This window comes from Liolophura sinensis, chromosome 5 (genome assembly GCF_032854445.1).
Source record: "Liolophura sinensis isolate JHLJ2023 chromosome 5, CUHK_Ljap_v2, whole genome shotgun sequence".
Classification (NCBI taxonomy): domain Eukaryota; kingdom Metazoa; phylum Mollusca; class Polyplacophora; order Chitonida; family Chitonidae; genus Liolophura; species Liolophura sinensis.
In genome coordinates this window covers 8,890,548-8,902,550 of record NC_088299.1, presented here as the reverse complement: position 1 = coordinate 8,902,550, position 12,003 = coordinate 8,890,548, and the positions used below count along the sequence as shown (strand labels likewise).

Sequence of the window (12,003 nt, the reverse complement as noted above, 5' to 3'; positions counted from 1 at the left end):
TATGGGATACAATAAGCCCTTTGGGGTTTCTGCTCCCGCCAGAGTGCTATAAGTTGTATTATGTTGACAAACTGATGTATCCGTACATATGTAATTATGTGTGTGTGTGTATACCTGTTTGTGTTAACCTTGACTAAGAAAAACCATTATTATATAGGCCTACTTATACTTTGCACATTACGATAATATTTAAGATGTATTTGTATGAATATACGTACATGTACATACATATGCGTGTGCCTGTGTGTTTGTGGGTGTGTATGTATATGTATGTATATGTATGTGTGTATGTGTGTGTATATATATTTATATATAACCATGCGGATACAAGAGGTTTAGGTACAGAGAGGTATTGAGATGTCCTTCCTTTTCTACTTTCTTTCTGGTGAATAAATCAAATCAAATCAAATACTCGGCTCTGGAATACGATAATCTGCTCTGAAATACGATAATCTGCTCCGGAATAACAAACTTTGGCAGCAGCTGCTCCAGTGGCTCAGTCGGTTAGCGCGCCGTACTTATAGACAGTAACGTCAGCCTTAGCACTTTGAGAGGCATGCGGAGGTCGTGAGTTCGATCCTCACCTGGAGCAGAACGTTTTGCTGAACTTTTTAGACAATATGAGCACAGTTGACAAAGACAGGTGCCGCTTTGGTGTATTCATTTACCTTCTTGAAGAATTTGATGCGTGCACAAAGTAGATTGTGATTTGACCGGCGTTCATTTTGTCTGTCCTATCTCTCTAACTTTACGAAAGAAAATTCTGCATGTAGTATCATACTTAGTATCATGTGTAGCTAATCTGTTTCTTTTTGAATGAAAAATTTAGGTCCTCATTTGAAGCCGATGTAGACGGCATTAAATGGTGTACGAATTTACAAATGTTGCATTTTTTTGGCATAATGCCAGAGAGATAATTGAATATTATCCAATAATACCCAAGATATTAGGGATGCCACTTCAGGTTACACGTGCACAATTCAAGCAATTGGGTCCAAGATATGTCCCCGAACTGAAGTGTGAAGCAGCACTAAATGGGTAATAGTGCCAAAGAGACATCCATGTTGTTAATACACTATAAATGTTTGTACCTCGCTGAAACATATCAGAACTTTTTTGTCTTGGGAAGAATTGAAAACATTTTGCCCAGTGTTATTACGCACCCTCTTGGAGGTTTCCAAGGTAACAAAACATTATGACTTCACTTCCACCAAGCATAGCTCCAAAAATAGTGATCAAGCTAGGTCGTTTTTTTTATATGTTGTAGAGAAAAGTGCAAGTTACATGTGGTGCTATGTCATGCCACCACGCGAAAGATAGGGCATATATATTTTGGAGGTTGAAGGTGACAAATTTACTGCATAAATAGTGAGGAAAATCAATGCGCCCGCGTAACCTTTATGGTAAAGGCAATCATGAAATTATCTCCCTTTTATCAGGCTGCTGCTTGCGGAACCTGAGATTTCTTTAGACCATAACCCTATTATCTGTAAACTTACCATGTATTTCATCGCGAATTCGGTAGCCCATTCGGTTGCCTGATGGATCGATCGGTCACATGGGAAAGATTTGCCGCCTACAGAAATTCGGGCCGAGGCTGTGTAGTCTATCGTTCGTACCTGTAGAAGTGATGACCTTCTGTGTGCAAAATGGAAACGTGTTACTGGCCATAGACCCCTATTAATTTTCCATGAGCGGCAATGTTAACGTTTAGCGCTGTAGCTCAGTCCCAGACAAGGAGACGTCACTCGCAACCTCATCACCACCTCTCTGCTTTTGTACTCTCGCTCAGAATTTCAAACTTTCATCACTATAACTCATACCTGCCCAAAGCTTAGACAATTTCCACCATTTTGATACCAAACATACACCTGTACACCAAAAACGGCAGGCTGGCAGCAAAAAAAAAAGACTTTACACCCTAAAAAACACAGAATTACATTCCCGAAAAACGGAAGCTGTGGTGGGGGGTCGGTGTCCTACTGTTACATTGCAAGAGAACTATGGTCAGCTTGGACCCGAGTCTGATAGTACTTACTCTGATCAAAAATCTTTGCGGTTCACCTCTAAGGATTCCTATTTTTAGATGACGGAAGAGGTGTATTTACGCGTTTGTGTAGCTTTTTAATACCAGGATGCTCATCGATCATTTTAGATTGTATATTTATATATATTATGGCTTTATCAAACATCGATTTGCCCAGTCACTTTGACAACAACGTAATATACATGTAGTACTTAACGTTTGGGTTAACACTGACCACGTACATGTGTCGCAATGTGGTCGGGCACACTGTACAGTGGTGCGACATTCTGCACTGGAATACGATTACAACTTTTGCCGTAACATGGCTAAAGGCATGCAGAGGTCGGGAGTTCGATCCTCACCTGGAACAGATACATTTCATCACATCCAGACAAAATTAGTTTACTTGATTTATTGCTGTTTATATATATGTATATAAGAATAACATTAAGATATAGGGTAGCTTTTTATGTCTTTGTTTCACATTTATGTCTGTGATCATATTTCTGGGTGCAGGAAACTCATAGTCTGGACCCGTGATTATAACATTAAACATTCGGCCAAAGTATACACGTTGTTTGAAAATTGTCTGGACAATACGCCTTTTTCTTCTAAAAGAAATCAAATTTGTTTTCACCCCATCTAGACAGCTTATTTTCGTCACATCTAGGCAATTTGTTTTCGTCACATCTAGGCAATTTGTTTTCGTCACACCTAGACAAATTGTTATCGTTACATGTAGACAAAATGAACATAGTTAATGACATTAAGTACCCTACATTGTGTAGATTTTATCTTTATGATTTATGTATATATTTCATTCAAGTTTAATGTCATACTCAAGGATTTTTTGCTTTTATGGTGGCAGTCGGGTTTAAAAGGTAAGAACCCGGATTCCATGGAATAAACCATCGAACTGCGGCACGTGCCTGACAGACCTCCTCACCTGTGCCTTGTGCAGTATCTTTACCAGTACTTTGTCAAGGTAATGTCGAGTAATACAAAGCCACTGCACAGTTTACCTGATCAACGACGCGATAATCTGCTCTGAAATGGTAACAAGTGTTTACATCTGCTCCAGTGGCTCAGTCGGTTAGCGCGCCGTACTTATAGACAGTAACGCCAGCTGTTACAGGCTAGAGGCATGCGGAGGTCGTGAGTTCGATCCTCACCTGGAGCAATCACTTTTTGTCACATGTAGACAATACTGAGATGTTTGAAGTGGTTCTACCGTAGATTCTGGGCAAACACTCGGTTAGCGCAAACTTTCTGCTATTATGTAACCCAAACAATATTTCATAAACTATCAGCCTCGCTTGTGTACGAGTTACTTTTCAGTGGAGATATTTACTAATTTATTTGATTGTTGTTTTACGCCGTATTCAAAAATATTTCAATTATACAACGGTTACCAGCATTAAAGTGGGAGGAAACCGATGTGTTACATGATATGCTATATATACAGGTTTCACAGCAGGATGAGTCAGACATGACAGGGGCTAAGTAAGAACATGATCAATGCGAAGGGGCTAGTAAAACAAACACAAGCTCTTTAGATGCCCATAACCCATCACTCAGATTAAGCCTACATCTACGAATACAAAAAAGGCCTCCTTAAACAAAATATCGGACCACTGTATACAAGACTGATACGTAATAATTTGCTAAGTATACAATACCACAAAGGCTTGGTGGATTAATATTGTTAAGGTTATCTATCTGGCAGACAGATTAAGCTGGTGAGATGATTGTATATTTCACTGTCTTTAGAAAATATTACTATGTTCTTTTATTCTCGTGATGAGTCATCTCTACTTTACCAAGTATTCAGACGAACATGCTTCACAGGAAAACATGTGCATGTCGTTGCTGTCCATTTTATAATATTCCTAAATGAGGGTGGAATAAAATGCTGAACTGTTCGGTCAATATGAAGCTTTAGGTTTTTGGAATTACACTATATACTTGTGTATTACGTGGAACTTATCACTGGAGATACAGGGTTATAGAAAAATAATTATATATAGATAAATAATAACAGAAATTTATAAAGCGGGCCGCTTAATAACGTTTTCAAACTTTGGTTCATTTTAACACTGTTAATAGGTCAGGAAGGAGTGTGATATTTGTTGAGAAGAAATAATGTGACTTTTTTTCTTGGGAAGTGCAGAAAATTTGAGTTGCGATTATAGATTTTTACTAAAACTTTCCGGTATAGCCAATTTAACAAGAACAAATACCTCTGTGTCGTACTTATGTTATTATCTGTGCGAAAGGGGATTCTATCCGAATATCTGCAACTTTGTGGACAAACATTATGGACGGATTTGGATAAATTTGGCGTACTGTGTAACTTTTGGACAACCACAATCCATTCAGTTTTGAAAATAATCTTTGTCTAGTACCCGATCCCGGAAATTGTGTAACATTTCTTCCACTGCCAAATGTCTGTCAGGAACTCCGAGGACTAGCAACAGATTTGCTGAAACTGTGAATCGCTTTGCCTTGACCCAAACACCTGTAAATTACAGTTTGTGTATCATCCGGATCTATATGGGTGGAGAGACCCTGAGTCCATGGGATAAACTAACGTCATAGACCTGACAAACCTCATGTCCAGTGGTCTGGCTAGGCAATGCACTGAAATACAAAACCATTGCACAATCTGTATACAGCCGTTCGATAATCTCCTCCGCAATATTTAATATTTCTTGCAGCTGCTCCAGTGGCTCAGTCGGTTAGCGCGCCGTACTTATAGACAGTAAAATCAGGTGTAACATGGCAAGAGGCATGCGGAGGTCGTGAGTTCGATCCTCACCTGGAGCAGTAATTTTTCCTATCCAACCTATCTAGTTTTTGGTCTGATTGATTGATGACTTGCTTTAATGATTTGTCGCTACATTGATCTGATTCTTATTTACTTCCGTATACAACACCCCCCCCCCCTCTCCCTTGCCCCACCTGGTTAGTCGTGTGGGTGGAGGCGTGACGGAATCCATGCAAAAAAAACACACGCCCCATACGTGGGTACAGTATGGTAACTGTAAATTTCAAACCAAGAATGAAATAAAATCCTTAATAAAGAACATGGTATTCAGCGGAATTAGAAGTGATAAATGGCCGTTAATCTGTCCAAGATACCACAACAGATACGAATGAAGTTAATGTGGTCTGTCGGGCATGTAATAGTAGTAAATTACAACATTTAAAATCCTTTTCTAAAGTGTCAGAAGCGCAGTGACACTGGAGCCTCTAACCACTGCGGTCGCTGTGAGCTCAAATCCATCTCATGCTGGCTTCCTATCCGGCAACCTGTGGATGGTCAAGTGTTCACCCCTCCAACCCCCCCCCCCCCCGCCCCCCAAATAAATAAATGAATAAATGAATGAATAAATAAATAAATAAATAAATAAATAAATAAATAAATAAATAAATAAATAAATAAATAAATTCATTCATTCATTCATTCATTCATTCATTCATTAAATGGTGGATTTCTCTTTAAAAAGTGTTAACCTACCATTATATATGATTTCCCTCCTCCACCACTGCTAAAATGATGAATTTAAAATTATCAAAGCTATATACATGTTTACATTTCAGTTTTAAGAGAGTGGTTTACTTCCTTCAACAGGTTGAGTTTAACGCCCACCCCAACTCCCACCTTAACAAAATAAACTTTTTGTTTGTAGTACAATGACGCCTTTCCAAGTTAGTATAATTTTCCATTTCTCTTTTTAAAGCTGTTTCCCAAAGTAGGGCATACAACAATACAAACAACGTCAAAACGTAATAGTTTACTAATGTATAAGCATGCTTGACCTAGTAATAGCCTAAAATGTGCTCTTACCATATACTTTACATGCGTATCATCCAATTCTTTTTTTATTTACGAAACTAACCATCTCTTGTGATCATTTTCTTTCCTTCATTATTAAAGCAGGAAGTTAAATAAATAGAAAATTCAAGGGAATGTTTATTAAAGAATCTCATTTAAGATGGTTTCACTTTATTCCCAAACATAGCCTGTATGAATAAGCCAGACGGCCGAGCCTCTATCTCAGAGTTTCATGAGACCACGTGATCAATTTGAAAGACCCGATTACACTGTAAAACTCTGTTTGAACGAGAGTTTCAAGTAATTAAAACAATTTTTTTTCTGAAAAATTATACATTGTTTGAATTATGCTCCAAAAAATCAAACATGGGGTGTTTTAATGGCGAACATCGACAGAAATCCAATGTATTATCGTCCAGCGCATTTGTCTTTTCCTGGTGGATCGGAGGTATTTCGTCATGAAGGTGACAGAGAAGTGTCTTGGTTCCGTACGCTGTTAAAGCGGCCCACCTAGAACCTGTGGTAATTTGTACATCTTGCTCACACTAGATGTATTACCATATAATGTGAGACAATAAATTGTGTGCATTACTCTGCAAAAGTGCACTATATTTAAATGGTGTCTCATGCACCTACATGTAACAAGACAGCTCTTGGTGTTTTACGCCGTACTCAAGAATATCTCACTTATAAGACGGCACCCAGCATTATGGCGGGGGCAAACTGGGGAGAACCGGGAGGGACTCAGGTTGCTGACAAACCTTCCCGTGTACTGCGGGAGAAGAAGCTAGCATGAGCTGGACTTGAACGCACGGTGACCGCATTGGTGAGAGGCTTCTGATACATTTCGCCACGCTAGCGTGCTCACCATCTCGTCCAAGGAGGCCCCCTAGATAATTCAGCGCAAAGTGGATACAGAACAGTACAACGTACTATAAACTGGATACATTTCAATACAATGTACTCAAGGGTGTCTCAAACAACTAGTCAACTCGTACAAACTGGATACATTTCAATACAATGTACTTAGGTGTGCCTCTACAACTAGCCAACACGAAACTAACCGGATGCCACAAGTGAAATTCTGCTTTTGTATTGTTATTGTAAGCTGAAAGCTTTGATATTGAAAATATTGAAGTTATACTACTACAACGGGTTTGTGCTTACTATGGCCTTTGTGTTAATTATATGTACGTATGTATATGTGTGTTTAGCATGATTTAGCCATTCATTCATCACTAAAGTAATTGTCTTAGCCCGGTCAACCTTTGTCGTCTCAGATGTCTTCTCTCCTGCTCTCCGTCTTTCGTGTGATACTGTGTACATATCAATATAATGTACTTAAGAATCTCTATTCTTGAATATGAATACAGAGCACTTTAGGGTGTCTGCACAACTGGCCAACCCAAAGCTAACAGGGATACATATCACTACGGCTTACTTAAGGGTGTCTGCACAACTAGACAACTTAAAGTTAACTGGGTAACGTAAAGTCCTACTTCAGTGAAAATGTCATTATGACCAATTCACTATCATTACACACATTTACACAAGAAGAGTTAAAATAATATGAAAATGATTAATTTGGTGTTCCGGTGACGTATATGAGGCATTTTTAAGGGCGTTTAACACTTGGGCCGAACATAGCCGAACTTACCTGTAGAGCGTGATATGGATTGCGTGACGTCACAAGTAACAAACTCAAATGTCCAATTGTGACGTCATTAAGGCTCTATTGACAGAAATTACCGAGTGCCAAAACCAAACAGGATTTGGTTCAAATTTCAAAGTTGCCAAAAGCACTAAAAATAATCATTAATTTTTTTTCATACATCCATTTTTAACTCTTCCCGCTTTAAAAAGAATATACAATATAATATATAAAAGTTTTACTTTTTGTTGACATGTAATTTGACTGGATGAGGACTTCAAGGGTGTCTGCACAACTAGCCAAATCAAAGATAACTGGGATACATATCAACACAGCGTAGTTAAGGGTGTCTGCACAACTAGCCAAATCAAAGATAACTGGGATACATATCAACACAGCGTAGTTAAGGGTGTCTGCACAACTAGCCAAATCAAAGATAGCTGAACTAAATATCAACACAGAGTAGTTAAGGGTGTCTGCACAACTAGCCAAATCAAAGATAACTGGGATACATATCAACACAGCGTAGTTAAGGGTGTCTGCACAACTAGCCAAATTAAAGATAACTGGGATACATATCAACACAGCGTAGTTAAGGGTGTCTGCACAACTAGCCAGATCAAAGATAACTGGGATACATATCAACACAGCGTAGCTAAGGGTGTCTCACTTAACGGACTCAAAGCTAATTTTCTGTAATATTACTTAGTTATGGTATCTCTGTAACCAGCCAGCTCATAGTTAACTCATACCATATGAATACAACATTACTAAGTAATTCAAAGTTAACTCGCTGTACATGAATACAATGTAATTAAAGGTATCTCCATAACCAACCGGTTCAAATTAACTCCCTGCTTATCAGTTCAAAGTACTGTCTTCACTGTTAGCCCACTCAATGCTAAGTCGCTTTATATCAATACAGTTTATTTATTTAAGTACAATCCCTATCCACTCCAATTCCACAGAATTTAATGCTTCAAATGTAAACTGGTAAAAGAAAACCTTGGTTTACGGATGGGTTTTTGCAAAATAAACCGATGATCAGTTTTTAAAATGACCAAAAAAAACCACTGTTTAATGTTCGCATGAATAGTCGGTGCACGGTACACTAAAAAAAATAATCTGTTGAATTTAACAGAAAGTGTGTTGTCTGAGTGATGCTAGAATACAAAACTGATGGCATACAAGTAGCCTGAGCAGCTATCGCCGCTCGATTAAAAAAAGGCTTTCACTTAAACGACGGTCGTCATTTTCATATGTGAAGGAAAATGAGAGAAAATCGCCGGCCTTTGACAATTAACTGACGACCTTCTGGAAAACATGTCTTTACCAGTAGAGCGATCTCAGTAAGTATACAATATTACTTTAGAAGGAAAGTGGTTTTTAAAGAACTTATCTTAATTCTTCTAATTTTTGGGACACCTGTAACCGCAGCAGGAATAATTAGTTTCCGTTCTCTCACGTGGTTAGACCATCTAATGAACAACATGTTCATATCTTTACTTTTCAAAAAGCTGGGAAGGAAATGTAAAGTTCTGCTCTCAGCACTAGTAATGCGAAAGAATTTGGATAGACAGGTTTGTAGGTGTCGCGATATGAGTCAGCCATTCCAAGTAGTAATATCCGTGGCACTCATGTCCATTTCTAGGAAATACGTGAGATGACGTCATATGTGTGCCACAAGCGGATGCGAACAGATATACTTACAATAACATGTCCTTGATCAGGAATAACTCATTGTATGTCGAATTCAGAGGCCTCCGTTGCTCAGTTTGTTAGCGCACGAGCGCAGCGTAATGATCCAGAAGCCTCTCACCAATGCGGTCGCTGTGAGTTCAAGTCCAGCTCATGCTGGCTTCCTCTCCGGCCGTACGTGGGAAGGTCTGCAAGGAATCTTAGGATGGTCGTGGATTTCCCTCGGGCTGTGCCCGGTTTCCTCCCCTATAATGCTGGCCGCCGTCGTATAAGTGGAATATTCTTGAGTACAGCGTAAAACACCAATCAAATAAATAAATAAATAAATAGTATATCGAATTCACGACATCATTTGACCCTTGAGTAACTACCGTGTATTTCAGGCAGGAGGAAAAAAGTAGCTATTCTGTGCATTTCACGTATGGGTCTCCGTGGGTTGTGTATAATAAGATAAATAGTGGTTGTTCAAAAGTGTATAGAAACTTTATAAGCCAGGTTTAAATCTTAATACCATTCTTATTCTAATACAAAACCAACTGAACTTTAGTCTGGACTAAAGTTAATACGGGTCTTAAACGGATACAGAATCGATTCTGATTGGCTGGTTTGAGAAATAGGTAAGACCAGGTTATGCCTTGCTTAAGCTGAATTTAGGTATGTATAGTAGGTTTATTCAAGCGTGACAAAGGCTAGACGATTTCACCCAGGAAACCCAATCTCCAGTGTCGATTTTGTATTCCTTTAACAGCGAATGCGCTTTTGAACAACTGGGCGCAGAGTCTTAACAGGTGTAAAGAACAGTCAGTCTGCTCATGATAAGTGAAACATAGTAAACTTCAGCAGTTATTCAGTAAATTTCGCGCATTTACATGACAGAATCTTTATAAAACTTGATTAGAACTCGATCATAGTTTAAAGTAGAAAAGTATATACAAAAGAATTAACATTGAGTGGAAACCTGGGGTGACGCAACAGCCTGTAATGTTGTAGCTCAGTCATAAATCGCCATTTGAGTGTTTTGCGCGTGCATAGTGATGCACCCTTTGAAATATGTAGCTATTTGGCCTATGAAAGTAATATATTTTTAAATGGTTTAATTTTTTTTCAGTAATTCAGTGGAAGATTCTGAACACTGTTTTCTAATTAGTATTTAATTCATTGCTGTCCTTTGTTTAACGCAACCTTCGTTCTTCATGACAGACGTCACAATGTAAGCTCTAATGCCACCAGCCTTATAAACATTCCACACAGGCGGACAAAATGGCGATTAGAAAGTCTGCACTGTTTGCACCCGGAACTAAAGCCAATAGAATACCGGCAAAAGGTCAACACATTTTACCCTCCGTGTCTTCGTGCTTGATATAGACTAGGGTCTCCGCCTTTGGGGTCATACGGGAAAATGTTGTACTTCAAGCCCCTATCTTTTCCGTCTATCAGAAACAATCCTAAAATGGATTATTTAAGATATAAGAAATAAAGGATTTGATATACTACTTATTTATTTATTTGATTCGTGTTTCATGCCATATACAAGAATATTTCACTTATATGAAGGCGAATGTTAAATTCTGTAAAATGTGTAAATGTTAAAGAGTTTGTTCAATACTGTAAAATATGGGTGCCAACATTTTAAAATGTTACGATCCCCTTTATATCATTTGCAACATGATGCCAGACTACGATATGTTTAATATTTATAATTCCTGCCACGGGATCACGAAGTAATATAAGACTTGAGTCAAAATTTCTAATCACTTGCTACTTGCTAAAATTGCTATTTCTTACGTAACAAGGGGGAAACAGTGCTTGACATGTAAGTTATTGTGCAACAAATTTCATCTAAAATTATGGAAAGGAGGATACCAATTTTACCACTTTTAACACTTTAGCGTTAACCTAACATGCCAATAGGGCAAAATGTTTAGATTTGACATTATTAAAGTTATATATAACGTTTCATTTTTAAGAAAGTATAGCTGTTGGAATTCAGCATTAAAAGTGGAAAAGTGTGTCACACACATATACGTCCGGTTAGTAATGAAAGTCACGTATTGGCTAACAAGTTTATTAACCTTAATAAGCTTAACTATGTCTATGAGAAATTATAGGCATAATTACCCTGCCTATGAGAAATGACTCTTGCATCATCACACAAGAAGCAATTAAAATGCAACCTTTGACTTGTTGCCTGTGAGATGTATTTTTGTTTCTTTACAAACTTTTATTTCCTCCATAATATTCCCTCTGGCCATGGTGGAGGAAATTTCGCAGAGACGTTTTATTGAATATCTTAGCCAATAGCAAAGAACGAGGCCTCGTGATTATGTCTTATCCAGGGCTGCATTTAGAGGTGGCGACTCCCTTAACTATACAAAGCCTGGAGGTCCCTAGTTAAAAAGTTACGCCACACAGGAGGCCTCACAAAGGTGCATAAACATTAAAACATAATAAACGTTTAGGCTTAAACACTGCCTATAAATTTATTTATATATTTGAATGACTTTTGACCTTGTGCTGAAGAATACTTCACTTATAAGGCGGCCGCCAGCGTCATGGTGAAAGGAAACAGGACAGAGCCCGGGGGGAAACCCACGACCATCCGCAGGTTTATGGATATAAAGGGCAGAGTAATCTATATATGACTGTTTATGTCTACCCTTTGATTTTCTCCACAATCGTTCATCCAATCCCCTTTCTATATACCCGCTTGTTGCTGAGAATTCAGTGAAGCCCAGTGTCGAGCATAATGTGAAATGCACATAATCCCATTCTATAACTACACATACACAT

At 38.4% G+C, this 12,003-nt stretch overlaps 3 non-coding genes across 3 annotated transcripts; all 3 read left to right on the top strand.

Moving 5' to 3' along the window:
• Positions 1-485: 485 nt before the first annotated feature.
• Positions 486-592, top strand: Trnai-uau (transfer RNA isoleucine (anticodon UAU)). Its single transcript has 2 exons — positions 486-523; positions 557-592. It is a non-coding gene; the product is annotated as a tRNA-Ile (tRNA).
• A 2,508-nt stretch (positions 593-3,100) lies between these two features.
• Trnai-uau (transfer RNA isoleucine (anticodon UAU)) lies at positions 3,101-3,206 on the top strand. The gene is made up of 2 exons: positions 3,101-3,138; positions 3,171-3,206. It is a non-coding gene; the product is annotated as a tRNA-Ile (tRNA).
• Positions 3,207-4,745: 1,539 nt separating this feature from the next.
• Positions 4,746-4,852, top strand: Trnai-uau (transfer RNA isoleucine (anticodon UAU)). The gene is made up of 2 exons: positions 4,746-4,783; positions 4,817-4,852. It is a non-coding gene; the product is annotated as a tRNA-Ile (tRNA).
• Positions 4,853-12,003: the final 7,151 nt, after the last annotated feature.